Source organism: Pelophylax lessonae (assembly GCF_965119305.1).
Source record: "Pelophylax lessonae genome assembly, chromosome: 6".
In the NCBI taxonomy this organism is placed as follows: domain Eukaryota; kingdom Metazoa; phylum Chordata; class Amphibia; order Anura; family Ranidae; genus Pelophylax; species Pelophylax lessonae.
The window spans coordinates 16,197,734-16,221,168 of record NC_138773.1 but is presented as its reverse complement, the minus strand read 5'-3'; the positions used below and the strand labels follow the sequence as shown (position 1 = coordinate 16,221,168).

The following is a 23,435-nucleotide window of genomic DNA, read 5'->3' as shown; positions in this document are numbered from 1 at the left end:
ATTCAGACCCTTTGCTCAGTATTTAGTAGAAGCCCCCTTTTGATCTAATACAACCAGGAGTCTTTTTGGGAAAGATGCAACAAGTCTTTCACACCTGGATTTGGGGATCCTCTGCCATTCCTCCTTGCAGATCCTCTCCAGTTCTGTCAGGTTGGATGGTAAACGTTGGTGGACAGCCATTTTTAGGTCTCTCCAGAGATGCTCAATTGGGTTTAAGTCAGGGCTCTGGCTGGGCCATTCAAGAACAGTCACGGAGTTGTTGTGAAGCCACTCCTTCGTTATTTTAGCTGTGTGCTTAGGGTCATTGTCTTGTTGGAAGGTAAACCTTCGGCCCAGTCTGAGGTCCAGAGCACTCTGGAGAAGGTTTTTGTCCAGGATATCCCTGTACTTGGCCACATTCATCTTTACCTCGATTGCAACCAGTCGTCCTGTCCCTGCAGCTGAAAAACACCCCCACAGCATGATGCTGCCACCACCATGCTTCACTGTTGGGACTGTATTGGACAGGTGATGAGCAGTGCCTGGTTTTCTCCACACATTCCGCTTAGAATTAAGGCCAAAAAGTTCTATTTTGGTCTCATCAGACCAGAGAATCTTATTTCTCACCATCTTGGAGTCCTTCAGGTGTTTTTTAGCAAACTCCATGCGGGCTTTCATGTGTCTTACACTGAGGAGAGGCTTCCGTCAGGCCACTCTGCCATAAAGCCCCGACTGGTGGAGGGCTGCAGTGATGGTTGACTTTCTACAACTTTCTCCCATCTCCTGACTGCATCTCTGTAGCTCAGCCACAGTGATCTTTGGGTTCTTCTTTACCTCTCTCACCAAGGCTCTTCTCCCCCGATAGCTCAGTTTGGCCGGACGGCCAGCTCTAGGAAGGGTTCTGGTCGTCCCAAACGTCTTCCATTTGAGGATTATGGAGGCCACTGTGCTCTTAGGAACCTTAAGTGCAGCAGAAATCTTTTTGTAACCTTGGCCAGATCTGTGCCTTGCCACAATTCTGTCTCTGAGCTCTTCAGGCAGTTCCTTTGACCTCATGATTCTCATTTGCTCTGACATGCATTGTGATCTGGAAGGTCTTATATAGACATGTGTGTGGCTTTCCTAATCAAGTCCAATCAGTATAATCAAACACAGCTGGACTCAAATGAAGGTGTAGAACCATCTCAAGGATGATCAGAAGAAATGGAAAGCACCTGAGTTAAATATATGAGTGTCACAGCAAAGGGTCTGAATACTTAGGACCATGTGATATTTCAGGTTTTCTTTTTTAATAAATCTGCAACAATGTCAACAATTCTGTGTTTTTCTGTCAGTATGGGGTGCTATGTGTACATTCATGAGGAAGAAGAATGAACTTAAATGATTTTAGCAAATGGCTGCAATATAACAAAGAGTGAAAAATTTAAGGGGGTCTGAATACTTTCCGTACCCACTGTACGCTGAGTAAAAAGATAACTAACATGTTACGGTTTAAAATTAATTAAATGCACATTAAATTCATAAAAATACACACTCGTGGAATGGCGACAAACTACGATATTTAAAAATCTCCATAGGTGACACTTTAAAAAATTTTAACGGTTACCTGTTTAGAGTTACAGCGTAGGTATTTTTTTTAAATTATTGCTCTTGCTCTGGCGATCGCTGTGATACCTCACATGTGTGGTTTGATCACCGTTTTCATTTGCGGGCACATCTTACGTATGCGTTTTCTTTCATGCACGAGCTCACGCGATGGGGGCGCTTTACATTTTACATTTTTTTCCTAATTATTTTATTTAATTTTTTATTTTTATCACTGTTTAAAAAAAAAAAACAATAAGTCTGATCACTTTTTTTGCTGTCACAAGGAATGTAAACAGTAATAGGAAGTGACAGGTACTCTTTATGGAGGGATCGGGGGTCTAAAAGACCGCAAACCCCTCCACTGCACTTCAAAGTTTTCAAAATGCTGAAAACTGCATTTTTTAAATTTTTGAATATTGACAGTTTTTTAAATTTGGCGCCGTTAGCCGCCAAGTAAACCGGAAGTGGCGTCATGACGCCGCTTCCGGGTTACTACATCAGAGACCCAATCAAAGCTGAATCCAGCTTTGTTCAGGACTCCAGCCAGCCAGCAGACATGAGGAGAGAGAGGGGCCAATGAGAAGATAGAGGGGGCGGAGCCGAGCTGCGGCTCCATGTCTGAATGAACAAACAGATTAGTGGCTCAGCTTGGGTGCCCCCATAGCAAGCTGCTTGCTGTGGGGGCACTCAACAGGAGGGAGGAGCCAGGAGCAATGAAGAGGGACCTGAGAAGAGGTTACATTAGACATTCAGAGGATACAGAAGTAAGTGTCGGCCTGTAAAGGCCCCAAAAATTAGCCCACATGGGTTTATCTGACAGCTAAGAACGTAGTATTTGGTGGCTGAAGGTACATTAGGCATTCACAGGATACAGAAGTAAGTGTCAGCCAGTATAGGCCCCAAAATTAGCCCACATGGGTTTAACTGACAGCTAAGAACGTAGTATTTGGTGGCTGGAGGTACATTAGGCATTCACAGGATAAAGAAGTAAGTGTCGACCAGTATAGGCCCCAGAAATTAGCCAACATGGGTTTAACTGACAGCTAAGAAGGTAGTATTTGATGGCTGGAGGTACATTAGACATTCAGAGGATACAGAAGTAAGTGTCGGCCTGTAAAGGCCCCAAAAATTAGCCCACATGGGTTTATCTGACAGCTAAGAACGTAGTATTTGGTGGCTGGAGGTATATTAGGCATTCACAGGATACAGAAGTAAGTGTCGGCCTGTATAGGCTCCAAAAATGAGCCCACATGGGTTTACCTGACAGCTAAGAACATAGTATTTGGTGGCTGGGGGTACATTATGCATTCACAGGATAAAGAAGTAAGTGTCAGCCAGTATAGGCCCCAAAATTAGCCCACATGGGTTTAACTGACAGCTAAGAACGTAGTATTTGATGGCTGGAGGTACATTAGGCATTCACAGGATATAGAAGTCAGTGTCGGCCTGTATAGGCCTCAAAAATTAGCCCACATGGGTTTACCTAACAGCTAAGAACATAGTATTTGGTGGATGAAGGTACATTAGGCATTCACAGGATAAAGAAGTAAGTGTCTACCAGTATAGGCACTAAAAATGAGCCCACATGGGTTTACCTGACAGCTAAGAACATAGTATTTGGTGGCTGAAGGTACATTAGGCATTCACAGGATAAATAAGTAAGTGTCAGCCAGTATAGGCCCTAAAAATGATCCCACATGGGTTTACCTGACAGCTAAAAACGTAGTATTTGATGGCTGGAGGTACATTAGGCATTCATAAGATACAGAAGTAAGTGTCGGCCTGTAAAGGCCCCAAAAATTAGCCCACATGGGTTTAACTGACAGCTAAGAATGTAGTATTTGATGGCTGGAGGTGACCAAGACATCTTCAAACTGCCCTCTTCTTGCAGGCGCTATTGGATTGCTACCCGCAACTGTCTCTCTGTGACTGGAAATTCCTCTGCCAGTGCACGCAAAAGCAGAATGCAGCATTTCACGCAGCAAGGCCTGGAAGTGCTGCATTCTGACCGCCCTCTGTGATGGTGGTAACATTTCCACCAATTTTTGTTTGTACTGGGGGTCTAAGTACGTTGCCACCCGGTTCTGGTCCTTGGCCTTTATGCTTTTTATACGTGGGTCCCCCTTAAAACACTGGAGCATGAAGGCCCCCATTCACACTAAACTGGAAGCGGTGTAGTGGCCTGCTTCCAGCTCATCATCCAGGATAATGTTGTCCTCGTTCTCCCCCAACCACGGATAACACCAGGGATCCCAGAAAGGTTTAAAGCATGCTCTTCTTGCTCCTCCTCATCCCCCCCGGCACTATCCTCCTGTGACTCCTCTTCAGACTCTTGCTGTTGACTTGTCTCAGATGGAGTAGCACACACTGGGAATTCATCCAACATTGCGACTTCCTCATCTTCCTGCTCCTCTTGATCAATGACACAACGCAATGCATGCTCCAGAAAGAAGGCCTAAGGTACGATGTCACTGATGGCGCCCTGGCCGTGACTGACCAGTTTGGTGATCTCATGGAATGGCCGCAGAAGTCTGCATGCGTATTAGCAGCCACTGGCGAGGTGAAAAAAAACCAAGCTCCCCAGAACCTGTCCTGCCGCAGAGTTCGTACAGGTAGTCGTTAACTGCATGTTTCTGCTGGAGCAGCCTATCAAGCATTTGCAACGTTGAGTTCCATCACGTTGGGCAGTCACCAATAAGACGCCTGACAGGCAGGTTGTGTCGCTGCTGAATGTCAGCAAGGCGAGCCATGGTTGTATAAGATCATCTGAAATGGCCCGAGATTTTCCTGGCCTGCCGCAAGGCATCCTAGACCCCAGGGTATTTGGCAACGAATCGCTGCACAACCAAGTTCAGGACGTGTGCCATGCATGGCACGTTTGTTATTTTGCCTGTTACAGCACGCTCAGGAGATTGGCACTGTTTTCGCACACCACTTTACCAACTGTCAGCTGTGTCATCCACTGATCTGCCTGTGAACGCAAAGCTGAAAGGAGTGCAGGACCAGTCAAGCTCTTGGCTTCCATGCACAACAGATGCAGCACAGCATGGCAACGTCTCACCTGGCATGTGGAATAGGTTCTGGGGATCTTGGGCGGCGCAGCGGAAGAGACGGTAGCAGCGGAAAAGGAGGAGTCAGCCGAGGAGGAGAGGGAGGATGGAGGAGAAGGAGGAGGAGAAGAGGCAGGCCCGAATGCAATCAGTGGCAGTACAACTAAATCTACAAGGGTGCCATGAGTTACATGCTTGACGAGCGTCAGAAGGTTCACACAGTGGGCAGCAAAAGTGATATACCTTCCCTGCCCGTGTTTGCTAGACCATGCATCTGTGGTCAAATGTATCTTGGCGCCAACACTGTGTGCCAGAGATATATTCACTTGCCGCTGAACATGGCCATACAGCTCTGGAATGCCCTTCTGCGAGAAATATTTCCTGCCTGGGACCTTCCATTGTGGAGTTCCAATGGCCACAAATTTACGAAAGGCCCCATAGTCCACCAGTTGATATGGCAGTAGTTGGTGGCCTATTATTGCAGACAAGCCAGCAGTCCAAAGCTGAGCAAGAGGGTTATCCGGCGTCATCATTTTTTTACGCTCCAACATTTGGGCCACAGAAGCCTGCCTTTTTCCAGAACAACGTGACGATGGCATCATGGAAGGTGGAATGGAGGACAAATGTGAGGAGAAGGAGAAGGGGCTGGACGGTGAGAGCCTGGAGTGTGGCTTTGTGGGTTCTGATGGTGTTGCTCCCACTGGGCTCGGTGATGGGAGTTCAGATGCCTTCTTAAGGCGGTTGTCCCTAGGTGAGTGTTGGGCTTACTGTGACTTATGCGTTGACTGCAAAGGCTGCAGTTGGCAACACTGTTGTCAGCAACGGACACATTAAATAAAGGCCCACACTGCGGAGCCATGTGCCAGCGTCCTGGGAGTGCCAGATGTGACTGTACATGGTTGATGGCTCGCTCCTGATACATTTGCAGTCTGCTTTGTACCTCTTGTGCAATGCAAGTTCTGCCTGCCTCTCCTCCCTATCTGCCGGTATATCTGGAAAAAGGTATATAACACCCTGCTTCAATCTGTGGTATTGGGGGGCCACAGGTTTATCACACCAGTTCTACAAATAATTGGCCAGTAACTGTTGTCAGGCAATATTGTTGCAGGACACAAATACACTTATGAAAGTATACTCAGATAACACCCCACTTCTATATGTGGTATTGGGGGCCACTGGTTTATCACACTAGTTGTTGAAAAAATTGGCCAGTGAGTTTGGCACTGTGTGTATTAGACTTAACACAGCAAAAGAGGCAATATTGCTGCAGGACACAAATAAACATGTAAAAGTATACTCAGATAACACCCCACTTCAATATGTGGTATTGGGGGGCAATTGGTCTATCACACCAGTTATACTACGTTATAAGTGCTTTTGTCACTGTGTGTAGTATTGCTGCAGAAACGCTCAGTCACCACCACACCTGTCACAATGCTTCACAGTACACAATAGTACTACTAATCCACTATAATATTCTTTCTACAAAGTATATTATACTGTGGATTACCCCCCTCCCCCTTTTTAGTGCACTGCACAGCAATACCAAAAAATTTGCAGCCCTTTAAATGACTTTTGTGGACATTAACAGAGCGATTTGTGTCACTGCTGATGATCTCTAACTGCCCCTAAAGCACAGACTGGATACCTGTCCCTATACTGAAGAGAGACTGGACCTATACCGAAATACCAGCCCTGAAAAGTACTTTTGTGGACGTTAACAGAGCGATTTGTGTGACTGCAGCCGATCTCTAACTGCCCCTAAAGCACCGACTGGATACCTGCCCCTAAACTGAAAAGATACTAGTAGACCCATGCCGAAATACCAGCCCTGAAAAGGACTTTTGTGGACATTAACAGAGTGATTTGTGTGACTGCAGCCGATCTCTAACTGCCCCTAAAGCAGCGACGGGATACCTGCCCCTAAACTGAAAAGATACTAGTAGACCTATACCGAAATACCAGCCCTGAAAAGGACTTTTGTGGATCTTCACAGAGCTATTTGTGTCTAGCAATCTCTCCCGCATGAGCACAGCAGACCTCTCCCTACACTGGCAGAAAGTGGAATGTGAAATGGCCGACAGCTCAGGTCTATTGATGTAGGGTATGAGGGTAGGGGGTATGTCCATGTGCTGAAATGTTTTAATTGGCTGTCCCATTCCACCTGACAGCTGTGTCATGGGTCAAAGTTCTCCCCAATGTAAACTAATATGGCCGCCGCGAACAACACCATGTGTTCGCAAATTTGGCAGGTAGCGAACAAGCAAAATTTGCCGCAAACCGACTGACGGGTGAAGTGCAAGGCCATCTCTATCTATTAACTCGGCATGACATCATCTTTCAAAATATAAAAAAAAAAAATAGGCTAACTTTACTGTTTAGTCTTTTTTAAATGCAGTGAAACTTAATTTTTTGCCCCCAAAAAATGGCGTTTGAAAGACTGCTGCACAAATACCGCGTGACAAAATATATATATAAAATGTTTGGGTGTTCTAAGTAATTTTCTAGCAAAAAATACTGATTTTAACTTGTAAACAACAATTGTCAGAAATGGGCCCGGTCTTTAAGTGGTCAATAAAAAGTTATGCCCACCTTTGCATTACCTTTGGTACAGCCCTCTTATTTGCAATGAATTGACCCCTTTTTTTATTTCTGCTCAAACAAATAATTTACCTCCACTTTAAAAATACCAAAAAATGTGTTTTCTTCTTTCTTAGGAAACTGCTCTGACTCTGACTGCCACCCGAATGCAACATGTGTGGAGTTTGGTGGGGACCAGCAGTGTACATGTAAAGAGGGATTTGCAGGGGACGGGTCGTCTTGCGAGGACACGGATTAATGCCAGGATCGTTATGCCAACAACTGTAGAAATTATGGTGGTACCTGTATGAACACCATCGGATCTTACACCTGTAAATGGGATGCTGGATTTAGGTATACAGAAGGAATTGGCTGTGTTGACATTGATGAGTGTGCGGACAGCTCTCTGAATGACTGTCATCCACCAACATTGTGCGCCAATTATTATGGATCTTACACCTGTAAATGTAACAATGGATTTGCGTATAGAAAAGGAATTGGCTGTATTAACATGGATAAATTCGCAGATCGTTCTCTGACTGACTGTCATCCACTAGCCGTGTGTACCAGATATTATGAGTCTTACACCTGTACTTGTCCCTATGGATATTACGGAGATGGAAGACACTGTGAGGTCAGTGAATGCCAACAAGGATCACCGTGTACCTCTAATGAAGACTGCATCAAGTACATTGGATCATATTCCTGTATTGATCCTTGCTCCAACCACATCGTACTTAATGACTCCTGGCGCAGAACTTCTAATGTACGTAATGATAGTGACTATTCCTTCGGTTGGGGTCATTGTGACTCTGCCCTAAATGGCTGGAATCAGCTCAAAGGAGAATATGGTCAGCGGATGCCCGAGTACTGTGTACCTAAATACAGCTGCGGCACACACGCTCCTATGTGGCTAAAACGCCAACATCCAACAATGGAAGATGGCATTGTTAATCGCACAGCCTGTGCCAAGTGGGATCAAAATTGCTGTTCATGGTCTAATACAATTTCCGTAAAAAAGTGTGCTGAAGGATATTATGTCTATAAACTACAGCGGGCACCAACTTGCCCTCTGGCCTACTGTGTAGGTATGTGTTCACACAAAGTCAGTTCAATGCAATACATTTTGTCTTAACTACTTTAGCCCCGGAAGATTTTGCTGCTCAATGACCAGGCCACTTTTTTCAACTTGGCACTGTGCGAATTTAACTGACAATTGCGCGGTCATGCAATGCTGTACCCAAACGAAATGTACGTCCTTTTTTTTCCACAAACAGAGTTTTCTTTTGGTGGTATTTGATCACCTCTGCGCTTTTTATTTTTTGCGATATTAATAAAAAAAGAGCGAAAATTTTGTGACATTTTCTACTTTGACTGTTAAAAAATATCCAATATATTACATTTGTCATATATTTAGGCCAAAATGTATTTAGCTACATGTCTTTGACAAAAAAATTCTCAATGAGCGTATTTTTATCCACTTTAAGACCAGAAGATTTTGCCCCCTTCCTGACCAGGCCATATTTGGCGATTAGGCACTGCGTTACTTTAACGGACAATTGCGCGGTCGTGTAACACTGTACCCAAATGAAATGTACATCCATTTTTTCCCCACAAACAGAGCTTTCTTTTGGTGGTATTTGGTTACATGTGCGATTTTTAATTTTTGAAAAAAGAGCAACAATTTTGAAAAAAAAAAACAATATTTTTCACTTTCTGATATATAACATTCCTAAAAAAAAATTTAAAAAATCAAAATTTTTTAACATTTTAGGGCAATTTGTTTTCTGCTACATATTTTTGGTAAAAAAAATCGCAATAAGCGTATTTTGATTGGTTTGTGCAAAAGTTATCGCGTTTACTAACTACGGGAAAGATTTACGTCATTTTTATTGTTTTTTTTTTTTACTAGGAATGGCGGTGATCTGCGAATTTTTGCGGAACTGCGACATTGCAGCGGACAGATCGGACCCATAACTTACATTTTTGACACTTTTTGGGGGGATCAGTGACATTGCTACAGTAATCAGTGCATATTTTTAGCACCGATATTGTAATAATGACACTGGCAGGGAAGGGGCTAACACTGTTGGTAAACAAGGGGTTAAATGTATGCCTCATGCTTACTGACGTGTGTGTGGGGGGGGGGGTTGTGTGACACAGACAGAGATCGCAGGTGCAGCTATGCTGAATACTGTGATCTGTCCCTGCTGTCACAGAGAAGATCCGCCTGCTTTGTTTACACAAGTGGGCGGATCTTCTTACACTTTTCCCAACAATCGGGGAAGAGAGGCGGCAATCACCGCCTCTCTTCCTCCGGCCCGAATCCAGCTGTGTCTAAACACAGCGGGAGCAAGCCTCCAGTGGCGCACGACCGAGACCCCTAGGAGTCCAACGACGTAGGTTTAGGTCACTGGACCCAGGGGAGCCGCTGTGCCGCAGTAGCAGCACAGTGAGCAGTCCTAAAAAGTTTAAAGTAACATTAAGATGTCTATGAATAAAACATTTGCTGCTTGGATGTGACAAACAGCCACACAATCATGATGAAAATTGCCGTACATCCTCTATTATGTGTGATTGTTATACAGTATATGGTCAGAACCATCTTGTGGCCGCAATACATTTTGTTCATGCTTGAGGCATTTCTAAATAAATAATATAATTAATTAATTAGCCACCTCAACACCGTATCTTGAACCCCTTCCTGCCTCAGCCAATTTTCACCTTTAGTGCTCTCACACTTTGAATGACAATTACTCAGTCATGCAATACTGTACCCAAATGAAACTCTTATATGGACATGATGGCTGTATAGGTCAGTGATGGTGAACCTTGGCACCCCAGATGTTTTGTAACTATATTTCCCACGATTCTTATGCACTCTGCAGTGTAGTTGAGCATCATGGGAAATGTAGTTCCAAAAGATCTGGGGTGCCAAGGTTCACCATCACTGGTATAGGTGATCATTTCTTACAGCTCTCAGCTGCATTCATGCAGTAATTGAGAACTACTGTGATAGCTGTGGTTACAGTACCTCTTACTTGGCAGTGCTTTGCCCTGTATCAAGTGATCACTGCGATCAATCGCAGAGATCACAGTAGTTCTTAATGGCCGTATGAAAGGCAATCATGTTTACTACTGAACATGTGATTGCTGTGATTGGTCGCAGTGATCACATGGTACAGGGGTGGGACACAGCTGTTCTGTACTCCAATTGTTGATCCGCTGTTTGTGACTAATCGCAGAGATCACAGTAGTTCTCAATGGCCGTATGAAAGGCAATCATGTTCACTACTGAACATGTGATTGCTGTGATTGGTCACAGCGATCACATGGTACAGGGGTGGGACACAGCTGTTCTGTACTCCAATTTTTGATCCGCTGTTTGTGACTAATCGCAGAGATCACAGTAGTTCTCAATGGCTGTATGAAAGGCAATCATGTTTACTACTGGACATGTGGATACTGTGATTGGTCACAGCGATCACATGGTACCGGGGTGGGACACAGCTGTTCTGTACTCCAATTTTTGATCCGCTGTTTGTGACTAATTGCAGAGATCACAGTAGTTCTCAATGGCTGTATGAAAGGCAATCATGTTTACTACTGGACATGTGGATACTGTGCTTGGTCACAGTGATCACATGGTACCGGGATGAAACACAGCTGCTCGGTACTTCAATCGTTGATCTGCTGTGTCCAGTGGACACATCAGTCACAGGATTGTGCCACTGAACACCCCCGGGGGCCTGCACGAGGTGCAGTTTTTGGAGGACATGTGGGTACATCATTCCCAGAACAACCCTTGTCTCTCCCAGCTGCGTACATACAGTGGCCGGACAGGAAGCGGCTAAAACAAATGATGGCCACTAGGTGACAACCATGAGTTAGGAATAGCATGTAATAAAGAAGGTACTGAATGTTCTGCCTTGATTGTGTGAATGTGTGTTACCTTTTATACAAAGACCCCAGAATGATATCTCTGAAATTATAGACCCTGAAAATATATAGTTTGGTTCCACAAAAATAATCCATACACATCCACTACTTAATGGCCTTGTAATCTACTTTTCATGAAAATATTTCTTTGTTGTTTTCCTGCCTCCTGCTAATGTCCTTCATGAGCTTTTGAACCTCTCCTTTTCCCTTTCAGTTCTGTTTGTTTGGAAGGAGCAGTGAATTTTTAGTTGCGGTTGTGTGCACCGCTCTATGCACACTACACATCCCATAGTCCGTAGTATTTCTTCGGAGGGAGAACGTAGCCACCCTCTAACAGGAAGTCAGATAACAGCAACAAAAATAAGTTGTTTGGAGTAGACATGTTCTAAATCTTAAGCATAAAATGAATGGATAAATGTAGCAAAGTCCATGCAAGCAGCCCACATGTGAGGTAAAAAATGCTAATGAATAACACAGGTGATCTTCAGTGTGCAAACGCCCACCATCATGAGAATTGGCCTCTCACCTTAATCACATACAAATCAGGCAAAAATCTCCACTCCTCACAGGGAACTCAGGGCACCGCTAATCTGGGATAATGGGAAAGAATCCAAGGCTTCTTCCAGCACACATGACATAGAAAAAACAAAAGCAGGCAACCCATAGTTTAAACCTGATACACACTTTATTTAATTGCAGTAAATAAAAATTGGCCTCTTACGGAAGTCTCCGCCCATGGGAGACGATACGCCTGCGGGGGGTTAGAAGGAGCGTCTGACGTCACCCGCTGCCACTTGGAAGGACCGAGCAGGACTCGTAGGACTCGCTGCTGCTTTGTATATGATCCGCAAGTTTTATTCTGCTTAAGAATAAGAGGCCAATTTGTATTTACTGCAATTAAATGTGTATCAGGTTTACACTATGGGTTGCCTGCTTTTGTTTCTTCTATGACATGCCTTGGATTCTTTCCCATTATCCACAGATTAGCGGTGCCCTGAGTTCCCTGTGAGGAGTGAAGATTTTTGCCTGATTTGTATGTGGTTAAGGTGAGAGGCCAGTTCTCTTGGTGGTGGGCGTTTGCACACTGAAGTTGTGTTATCCATCATGATTTTATACCACTTTATTCCTCACATGTGGGCTGCTTGCATGGACTTTGCTACATTTATACATTCATTTTATGCTTAAGATTTAGATCATTATTCAAGCGCTGCACTATTTGTTTTTTATGCTTGTTCTGCTGGTTTTTTTCATTGGACCTGAGTGTACAGCTGCTAATGATTTTTAAGCGCTGATATATTGTCTTTTCTATTTTGGAGTAGACATGTGCATGGCAAAAAAAGTTAGTTAATCTATTATTAAGTTTAGATAAATTTGGTTGATTCATTCAATTCGTATTCGGAATTTGTATTTGGAATTCGTGTTCAGAATTCCTTTTCTGTCTTTTTCAAATTTTCTTACAATTGCCGATTTTTTTTTTGGATTCGAAAGGTTCGAAACTATAAATTTTGAATCGATGAATTGAAAACTTTAACTTTTTTTTTTCCGATTCGATTGTGGCAAAGTGAACAAACAAAAGAAACATCTTCATCAAACGATTACAATGACTCTTTAAATCACCTTTGGCTTAACAAAAACCACAATTATTTCCAAATGGTACCAAATGGTAAAATAACACACACAGTCTTTGATTTCAGAAATATGTTTACAGTTAGAATTCGACTGGAGTTCGATGTAAAATTCTATTTGAATTTCAATTAGAATTTCGGAAATTCTGACAAATTTTGTTTAGTTATTTGGAGCATTCGGTAAATTTTGTTTATACTGTAGTTCGGGTATTCAGATATATCCGATTTTCCAAATAACAAAACATTTTTCCGAACATTTATTCGGAATGAAACAAACCGCACATGTCTAATTTGGAGATTTTTGGGGTTGAATAAGGTTTCTAATTTGGAGATTTTTAGGGTTGAATAAGGTTTCTAATTTGGAGATTTGGAGGAGGCTAAGATCAATAAAAGGGACTTTTCTGAGTTAAGTTAAATCAGAGTTTAGTGTTTAATGTATAAAATGTAATAGACTCTTATATATATATTGCATTCTATTTCAGAATCGAATGATAGCTGCTCAGCGGTAGACTGCGCTCCGGATAAGGAATGTAAAATTGTGGATGGAGTTCATGGATGTCATTTTAAAAATTAATGCTATGTACCTAAAGGGAGAAATTTATCAGGTATATTATTAAAAAAATATTGCAATTAATTAAATAGAAAGTGTTTTTTTTTAATTATTATTTAAATAAATAGAGTAAGGCAGGGATATAACCCCCTCAGTTTTTTTGCAATATGTGTCCCATTGAGGAGATTTCCCTTCACTTGTCTCATAGCCAAAAAAGTGAGAGGAAATCACTCCAATTTGGGGGAATCCCTGGTTGTCATTAGTGTTGAGCGAACACGGACTGTATTATTCGTGTTCGTACCGAATAATTGGATTTTTGTTACCCGAACACGGACACGGACACTTTACTGTATGTTCGGGTAAAAAATCCGTGTTCGGTCGTTTTATTTCCGGGTTTTGCATGTTTTGGCGCTCTTTTCATGGCGGGCTTTCAACAGCCAATCAACAATCGTTTAACTGGTGTGCCTTAAGCTATCCCAGCCATGCCTGCAAATGTATGAGTAGCTGTGATTGGCCGTCTGAAGCATGTGACCAAGTCTTTATAAGGTTCGAGGCAGCCGCAGCGGCGTCATTCTGTTGCTTAGCTCAGGGACAGAGCACACATACGTGCTGGCTGCTGATTAGGGAAAGACAGGCAGGAAAAACAAATTGGTGTCCGGATAGAATTTAGGGTCAGGTCGGAGTGTTTAGGCAGGGCGAGTTGTAGGCATTTTAGGGATAGAGTCTGCTGAATTATAGGGTCAGTGTGTTCTACAAACTACAATCGATATTGCTGTGTGGGGTGGGGTCTGCACTTAGTCCCGATCTACGATCTCTTCTCAATCCTGTTAGGGAGAGGCTGCTGCTGAATTATAGGGTCAGAGTGTTCTACAAACTACAATCGATATTGCTGTGTGGGGTGGGGTCTGCACTTAGTCCCGATCTACGATCTCTTCTCAATCCTGTTAGGGAGAGGCTGCTGCTGAATTATAGGGTCAGAGTGTTCTACAAACTACAATCGATATTGCTGTGTGGTGTGGGATAGGAGATAGGCAGGTGTCAGTGATCCACATCCATTTTTCTGTGTGTGGGCTGCAGTGAACACAATCTTTTTGGGGTGCAGTGAACACAATCCTTTTGGGGTGCAGTGAACAAAATCTTTGTGGGGTACAGTGAACACAATCTTTGTGGGGTGCAGTGAAGACAATCCTTGTGGGGTGCAGTGAAGACAATCCTTTTGGGGTGCAGTGAACACAATCTTTGTGGGGTACAGTGAACACAATCTTTGTGGGGTGCAGTGAAGACAATCCTTGTGGGGTGCAGTGAAGACAATCCGTGTGGGGTGCAGTGAACAAAATCTTTGGGGGGTACAGTGAACACAATCTTTGTGGGGTACAGTGAACACAATCTTTGTGGGGTGCAGTGAAGACAATCCTTTTGGGGTGCAGTGAACACAATCTTTGTGGGGTACAGTGAACACAATCTTTGTGGGGTGCAGTGAAGACAATCCTTGTGGGGTGCAGTGAAGACAATCCTTGTGGGGTGCAGTGAACAAAATCTTTGTGGGGTACAGTGAACACAATCTTTGTGGGGTGCAGTGAACAAAATCTTTGGGGGGTACAGTGAACACAATCTTTGTGGATTACAGTGAACACAATCTTTGTGGGGTGCAGTGAAGACAATCCTTTTGGGGTGCAGTGAACACAATCTTTGTGGGGTACAGTGAACACAATCTCATACTTCTGAAGATTTGAGGGTGCTGCCTGTTTCATCCTCCTCCTCCTCATCCATCCTTTTAGGGGTACAAACAATAGTAATTGGGGCCTAGTGTGCTTCTGTACGTGTGAAAAACATACACTTTTTTTTGATCATATTTCCTATTCCGCTATTCAATAAAAACCTTTGGGAATCAATTAAATTGCGGAATAGTCTGTGTCGGTACGTGTGAGATCCACCTTTCCAAGTTTTTGGGGTTCATCTCATACTTCTGAAGCTTTGAGGGTGCTGCCTGTTCCATACTCCTCCTCCTCCTCCTCCATCCTTTTAGGTGTACAAACAATAGTAATTGGGGCCTAGTGTGCTTCTGTACGTGTGAGATACATACACTTTTTTTGATCATATTTCCTATTCTGCTATTCAATAAAAACCTTTGGGGATCAATTAAATCCTCAGCACCAAGACCATGATGCTCTTTATCCGGCCCTGGTCCTCCTCCACCGCAGCTTCCACCTACACCGCCCATAGGTGTGCGCAGCCTATTGCATTAGGGTGTGCACCCCAAAGTTGAAATACACATGCATGTGTTTGCCTACATGTACATGGCCCCGATACATTACTCTCCCTGCTGGCAAAGAGAAATAGAGCAGAGCAGGTCCGAGGGAGATCTTTCCCATCTCCTCACTGGCAAACAGAGCGATAATGCTATGTGCCCTAGGTGATTAGGGTGTGCCCAGGTACACCCGGCACACCCTGTGCGCACGCCTATGACACCGCCACATCCACCACCACCTCAACCTCCCTCCTACTCCATATGGGCCTCGTCCTTCAGAGATGAAGAACATTGTTTTATTTTTCTGTTTTTTTTTGTTGTTTTAAGTTATTTCCCTATCCACATTTGTTTGCAGAGCACTTGCCATGCTCTTAACTACGTTTTGCTGCCATTTGCAGCACTCTAGCCCTTTCCATTGGTGTTTTAGAGCCATTTTAGTGCCTTAAAGTTCGGGTCCCCATTGACTTCAATGGGGTTCGGTGTCCGGGAAACGTTCGGTAAAAGTCCGGGACACGGACCCGGACTTTTTTTTAAAGTTCGGCCGAACCCGTCGAACACGGACATCCAGGTGTCCGCTCAACCCTAGTTGTCATCAGAACTAGAGTTCCCACCAGAGGATTTACCCTTTATTCCTGTCCTGGCTGCAACTGAACAATTGTGATTTTCCATCTCTATCAAGCTCGTGTTTAATTAGAGAGGGTTAATCTCCGTACTGGGGACATAGAAAGAAATACAAATCTGGCAGGGGTTCTAATCCCTCTAAAATAAAATAAAAATGTGTATTACATTGTTGCCCAAAAAAAAAAAAAAAGTGTCTGTATTGTTTCTATGGATTCATTAAAATCCCTTCTAAAATCCTAGGATCACCAGCAGGAGGAAAGAGATATTGATCCCTCTATAAAGATCTTTAGTTATTACTAGAGGGGTCACCAGAAGGAGAAAGAAGGTCCTGATTCCTCTACATAGATCTTTATATCACTAGAGGGATCACCGGCAGGAGGAAGGAGGACCTGATTCCTCTATATAGACCTTTATATCACTGGAGGGATCACCGGCAGGAGGAAGGAGGACCTGATTCCTCTACATAGACCTTTATATCACTAGAGGCAGTGTTGGGGTAGTTACTCAAAAAATTTAACTAGTTACTAGTTACTTCTGTAAATTGTAACAAGATTACTTTACTAGTTACTGCATTTGAAAAGTAACTTCACTACTTATTACTTTACTTTCCTCTTTCTTAATTGACCTTGTAGAAGAAGATACATGACACTCTTTCCTGCATAGAGTTTATTGTATAAACACAGGCTTTGGGAAACATGAGAACAAAACCTGAAAAAATAGAATAAAACATAAAGTGCAACAAAAAGTCATAAACTTCATCCCTCTCTATTCTTCGAAATAACGATTGTATCGCACGGCTTGGGTAACGCAGGAAAGTGCGTTCCTATAGCCTAGTAAAGTAGTGTAGTTACCTCCTATAGCCTAGTATAGTAGTGTAGTTACCTCCTATAGCCTAGTAAAGTAGTGTAGTTACCTCCTATAGTCTAGTAAAGTAGTGTAGTTACCTCCTATAGCCTAGTAAAGTAGTGTAGTTACCTCCTTTAGCCTAGTATAGTAGTGTAGTTACCTCCTATAGCCTAGTATAGTAGTGTAGTTACCTCCTATAGCCTAGTAAAGTAGTGTAGTTACCTCCTATAGCCTAGTAAAGTAGTGTAGTTACCTCCTATAGCCTAGTATAGTAGTGTAGTTACCTCCTATAGCCTAGTAAAGTAGTGTAGTTACCTCCTATAGCCTAGTAAAGTAGTGTAGTTACCTCCTATAGCCTAGTAAAGTAGTGTAGTTACCTCCTATAGCCTAGTAAAGTAGTGTAGTTACCTCCTATAGCCTAGTAAAGTAGTGTAGTTACTTCCTATAGCCTAGTAAAGTAGTGTAGTTACCTCCTATAGCCTAGTAAAGTAATGTAGTTACCTCCTATAGCCTAGTAAAGTAATGTAGTTACCTCCTATAGCCTAGTAAAGTAGTGTAGTTACCTCCTATAGCCTAGTAAAGTAATGTAGTTACCTCCTATAGCCTAGTAAAGTAGTGTAGTTACCTCCTATAGTCTAGTAAAGTAGTGTAGTTACCTCCTATAGCCTAGTAAAGTAGTGTAGTTACCTCCTATAGCCTAGTAAAGTAGTGTAGTTACCTCCTATAGCCTAGTAAAGTAGTGTAGTTACCTCCTATAGCCTAGTAAAGTAGTGTAGTTACCAATATTAGTATTGTAACTATTTACGTTACTTTGTTACCAAAAAAAGTAATGTAGTTACTGTAATCCATTACTTTGTAACTCATTACCCCCAACACTGACTAGAGGGATCACAGACAGGAGTAAAGAGGACCTGATTCCTCTACATAAATCTTTATATCACTAGAGGGGATCACCGGCACGAAAAAGGAGGTCCTGATTCCTCTATATAAATCTTTATATCACCAGAGGGGTCACCAGCAGGAGGCAGGAGGTCATGATTCCTCTGTATAGATATTTATATCACTAGAGGGGTCACCAGCAGGAGGAAGGACGTCCTGATTCCTCTATATAGAACTTTATATCACTAGAGGGGATCACTGGCAGGAGGAGGGAGGTCCTGATACCTCTATATAGATCTTTATATTACTGGAGGGATCACCAGCAGGAGGAGGGAGGTCCTGATTCCTCTATATAGATCTTTATATTACTGGAGGGATCACCAGCAGGAGGAAGAAGGTCCTGATTCCTCTATATAGATCTTTATATCACTAGAGGGGTCACCAGCAGGAGGAAGAGGTCCGGATTCCACTATATAGATCTTTATATCACTAGAGGGATCACCAGCAGGGGGAAGGACGTCCTGATTCCTCTATATAGAACTTTATATCACTAGAGGGGATCACTGGCAGGAGGAGGGAGGTCCTGATACCTCTATATAGATCTTTATATTACTGGAGGGATCACCAGCAGGAGGAGGGAGGTCCTGATACCTCTATATAGATCTTTATATCACTAGAGGGGTCACCAGCAGGAGGAAGGAGGTCCGGATTCCTCTATATAGATCTTTATATCACTACCTGCCCCTGTCAGCCAGGGAAGCTCCTGGGAAAGGTTTAAGTAGGTAAGCAAAATGGATAAAGTTACATTCACATTCGCCCCTGTGGTACCAGGGCCCTTGATCATTTTCACTTCCTCAAAAGAATCCCCTCTCCCAAAAAAAAAAAAATCAGTGAGTGCACTGATGGTGTTGTTTGCACCTGCTCAGGTGGCAAGATTGGATAATTGCCAACCCTACTGTGCAATCTGAGCATTGCAAAGGGTGCTATACTATGGTAGGCAGTGCACGCAAGGCTTTTTTGTCTAACACATGCTACATTCATTTAAAAAAAAAAATGAAAAACAGTACATTGCCTGCAGAATACGGTGCCTGCCCTATGAACAGTAAAGCTAGGGGATATCGCTGCCTGCCTATGCAGCATTTTGGGATGTGCAGTTGACCACACCGGCACAAAGGAATGATTTGCATAGCTTCCCTATTTTTAGTGTACATGCAATGGAATGAGTCTTCTGTTTTAACCCCTTGCAATACAGCTCTGGAGTCCCTTTACCTGGGTCTTTATATCCAGGGGCAGAAAGGACTTCCCAATCGTACCTCAGTCAATCTGTCATAGTAGTCACATGATTGGGATCCAGTCCTGCCGGCTCCTGATCATTACTAGAGACTGGCAGCTGTCTTTGACAGCTTAATTACTATGCTGGGAGTGCACAGTGAGCGCAATTTCAGCACAGAAACTGCTGCCACCTATGGACACATATGTGCCGTTATATGGGCATTAAAGTCCATCCTCTTTGATGCTACTTATACATTACATAGATGGCAAGAGGCTAAGGAGTCTCTACAGCCCTGATGTCCACCCTTCTGCCCGTGCATGCATCCCTTTGGTATGTGATGTGTGGCCCTCGAACCTCAGCAGTCTGCATTGGGAACATTGTTTAGGGTAATAGCTTTGATCTCTGCTAGACTCATGTAAGATGTTCCGAATTTCATATTGCCTTCTGCGGGATATCCCCAGCCAAAAATGTATCCTCTCCACACCCTCTGACCCTCATGTCCTTTATTAGGCCTGGGTCACACCTATGCATTTTTAATGAATTTTCAGCTTTGCAGAAACACACTACAGTCAATTTAACATGGTTTCCTATGGGTCACATTTGTATCTGTGCATTTTATGTAAAGGGCCAGGGACATTGTTCTGGTTTTTGATTCCATAGACTTCAATGAATTAAAAACGTGTATTGAAAAACACAAAATGCACCTTCAATATGCAAACTGCAACCTGAATAGGCGTGAACCAGGCCTTGGGTCTCCAGTTTCTGACAGTTCTCTCAAGCATTACGTATATTGGACCTTATGTCTGGCCCTTTGGTGATGGCAGGGGTTGCATTTGAAGCCCCCTTTAGCTCAAAAGTTGGCATTCACTGCGACAGCAGTCTCCAGTGTAAACCTTAAAGAGGAAGTAAACCCTCCTCTGTATCTTGTACCTATAGGTAAGCCTATGATAAGGCTTACCTATAGGTACTGTAAATATCTCCTAAACATGTATAGTTTAGGAGATATTTACCTTACATGCAGCCAGTGACGTCACTGACGCATGTGCTCTGAAGGAACAGCCGCTGATGCCTTTCCTTCAGAGCTCCGTGGCATGACCGTCGGCTCCCGCGCGCATGCGCGGGAGTGATGTCACCATGGCTCCGGCCAATCAGATGGCCGGATGCCGCGATCCCGGAAGACGGGCGACTGGACATACAGGTAAGTGGATGGCACGGCGGGGGCTCGTTCTAAGGTAAGTATTTCATAATGATCTAGTATGCGATGCATACTAGCTCATTATGTGTTTGCAGGTTGCAAAAAAAATTTGGGGGGTTTACAACCTCTTTAAAGTGATCTTTTGAGCTTGAAACTTTAACCATTTCCAGCCCAAGGTTGTCATATGAAGTCCTGGACTTTGAGTGGTGATATCTGAATGATGGGTGCAGCTACAGGCATCTTCAGATATCATTATTTTCATCTGGTGATTCTTTGCATTGTAAAAACAATCCTAGTGGCTGTTCAACCACTTGATTGTTTTTACAGGCGGTGGGAGGGGACTTTCCCCCACTCTCCATGCCCTCCAGTGCTTCTACCGGCTTGCCCGTGCGATCAGTGAGCCGGAGAAGGAATCCGCCGGTGGTGGAAGTTTACCATAGAGAATACTGTGGACCAGATGGTACTCGGCAGTCTTTATGACCTTTGGAGGCCTGAGCGTGACTTTATGATGTCACGTCCGGCCCAGCAGTTATAAACACTGCCATGTGTTTGGCTGGAATGCCTGAGATCGCTTTTTTTTATATCTCAGTCTTTCCAATCCAGAAGAGAGATATGGGGTCTTATAGACCCTTCACCTCTCCATAACAAACTCTGAAAGCTGTAAGAGAAAAAATAGAAAAGCAATGGAAAAATTACAAAAATGGTCCTGCCAGCTAAGATTAAAAGTAATGCACAGGGCCTGGTAGCGAAATGGTTAAAACATTTTTTTCATCACAAATCAGCCAGGTCATATAGAAAATGAAATTTATGATAGTAGTAATAATTATTATGGTTTGGAAGACCTTTATTTCCAGGTTTAATTAGTATCAGTTTTGTAAATCAAGAGCTTCACTTCATTTACTAACATTTCCTGGGGAAGTGCATCTTCCTCTGCAAAGTGGACAGTCTACAGTATTTGTCTTTAGTAAATCTACCCCATGATGTCTCTGTATTGTCTTCAGTGCAAAATGTAACCAAAATACTGAGAAGAAACGGCTCTTCTCTTCATTAGCAATGTCGATATCAAATTTAAAAAAGGGTGAAGTTCGGAGGGTGCCTGCCCGGTCACACCGATGGTGTCAAGAGCAACAGAGTGGGAAGAAGCAGAGTCCAGGAACCGGGAGAACCTGCAATAAAAAAGAGATAATAATTTGATTTTCTCTCATATAAATACCTCCACATCTAATGGAGAATCTTTCAGGTTTTTTATTTTCTCTTTCCTAAATCAAAAGACACATTAACCTCTTCCCGACCGCTCGACGCCTTTTTTCTGCGCCAGTGCGGCCCCTCCTGCGCAAACCGACGTAGACCTAAGTCGGTCGCGCCCCCACTCGGCAGCGGGGACTCCAATGCACTGGGCAGGTGGATCTGATTGCCGCCTGACACCAGCGATCGTTCCCCGCTAAGAGAGAAGGATGGTCGGCTGTTGTAAACAATTTTTTTTAGCATTTTAGGCCAATTTGTTTTCTGCTACATATTTTTTGGTAAAAAAAAAAAAATTGCAATAAAACGTGTTTTGATTGGTTTGCGCAAAACGTATTGCGTCTACTAACTATGGGAAAGATTTATGTCATTTTTATAGTTTTTTGTTTTTTTTTTACTAGTAATGGCCGCGATCTGCGATTTTTAGCGGAAATGCGACATTGCGGCGGACAGATCGGACCCCTAACTGACATTTTTGACACCATTGGGGGGACCAGTGACATTACTACAGTAATCAGTGCTAAAAATATGCCCTGTTACTGTAATAATGACATTGGCAGGGAAGGGGTTAACAGTGTGGGTGATCAAGGGGTTAAATGTGTACCTAGGGGCGTGATTCTAACTGTGGGGGAGGGGGGGCGTGGCTTGTGGGATGACCATAGAGACCTGTGATCCTATATAGAAGGATCACAGGCGCTCTGTGATCATTCCAGGGAGAATAACGGTCGGCTGTGTTTTCAACAGCTGACCGTTCTTCCCTCTCAGCGGGGAGCGATTGCGGGTGGCAGGCGGCAATCGGAGCTGCCTGACCTGTGACCAGCTTCCCCGCTGAGGAGTGGGAGTGGGAGTGTGCCACCAGCAGTGTGCGCTCGCCCCCTAGCTGCAGGCACGTGACCGACATAGCCCTACGTCGGTTTTCCTGGGAGAGGTATGTGGTCGGCAACCGGTTAAAAGCACAATTACAATTTTAATGTGATATCTACAGAAAATGTCAAATGTGCCAAATAAACAGAACAGTTATTGGGAAAGATGCCGGGTGTGTCTTTCTGTGTCTGTTCCCCATTGCAGTATTTATTATTAGTGTGGTACCACTAATCAATATGAGGATTGGAGTTGCCTATCTATAAAAATTTCCAAGTCAACTGGTGATTTTCATTACTTACTTTCCCCCTCCAATCTCCTCTAAGTCCTGGGCTGCCCCTCTCTGGATTGAATTAACATATTGTTTGGATCAAATTGTATCATACTTAATCTCAACCTCTTATAAGACCCCGTTCACACTGTGGCGACCTGTCAGGTGACCTGGTCGCCTGACAAGTCGCCGTGGGTCGCCTGCCATAGAGCAGCACAGGACCCGTTCTAATAGGAGCGACACAAGTCGCTCCGATTTAGAAAAAGGGTCCGGAGCTTCTTTGGGGCCACCTGGAGCGACCTGCATTGACTTCAATGATATGAAGTCTGTGCCGGCCTCTCCGAGGTCGCGGGGCGAGCTGCTCACCGCGACTTCACAGGTCGCCCGGCAAAGTCTGGTCGCCCCAGTGTGAATGGGGTCTGAGAGGTTTTTTTTTTTTACCTTCCTCTGGATCAGTAGTTGGGTAGGGTTATTTGGATGCAGGTTTTCAATTTATTTATTTATTTATTTTCCACTGGTTAAACACAATTTTTTTTTCCAACTCTAGTATGTAGTTATGTAACTAAAAAAAAAAGAAAAATGTGTAGTGATTCAACAGATTTGTTTCATGATTCTGAACATCATTAATCAGCTTCACAGTTTAGCTGATTCATTAAAATATGTTGTATGCTTCAGTGGTTTATCCCATA

General features: G+C 43.5%; 1 pseudogene across 1 annotated transcript in view; it reads left to right on the top strand.

Moving 5' to 3' along the window:
• The window catches only part of LOC309558453 (uromodulin-like), a 21,219-nt pseudogene extending 7,866 nt beyond the window's left edge, over nt 1-13,353 (top strand). Inside the window, exons 2-3 of the transcript XR_014226191.1 lie at nt 7,334-8,284; nt 13,243-13,353. The product of XR_014226191.1 is annotated as a uromodulin-like (transcript). The remainder of the gene's footprint in view (nt 1-7,333; nt 8,285-13,242) is intronic.
• Nucleotides 13,354-23,435: the final 10,082 nt, after the last annotated feature.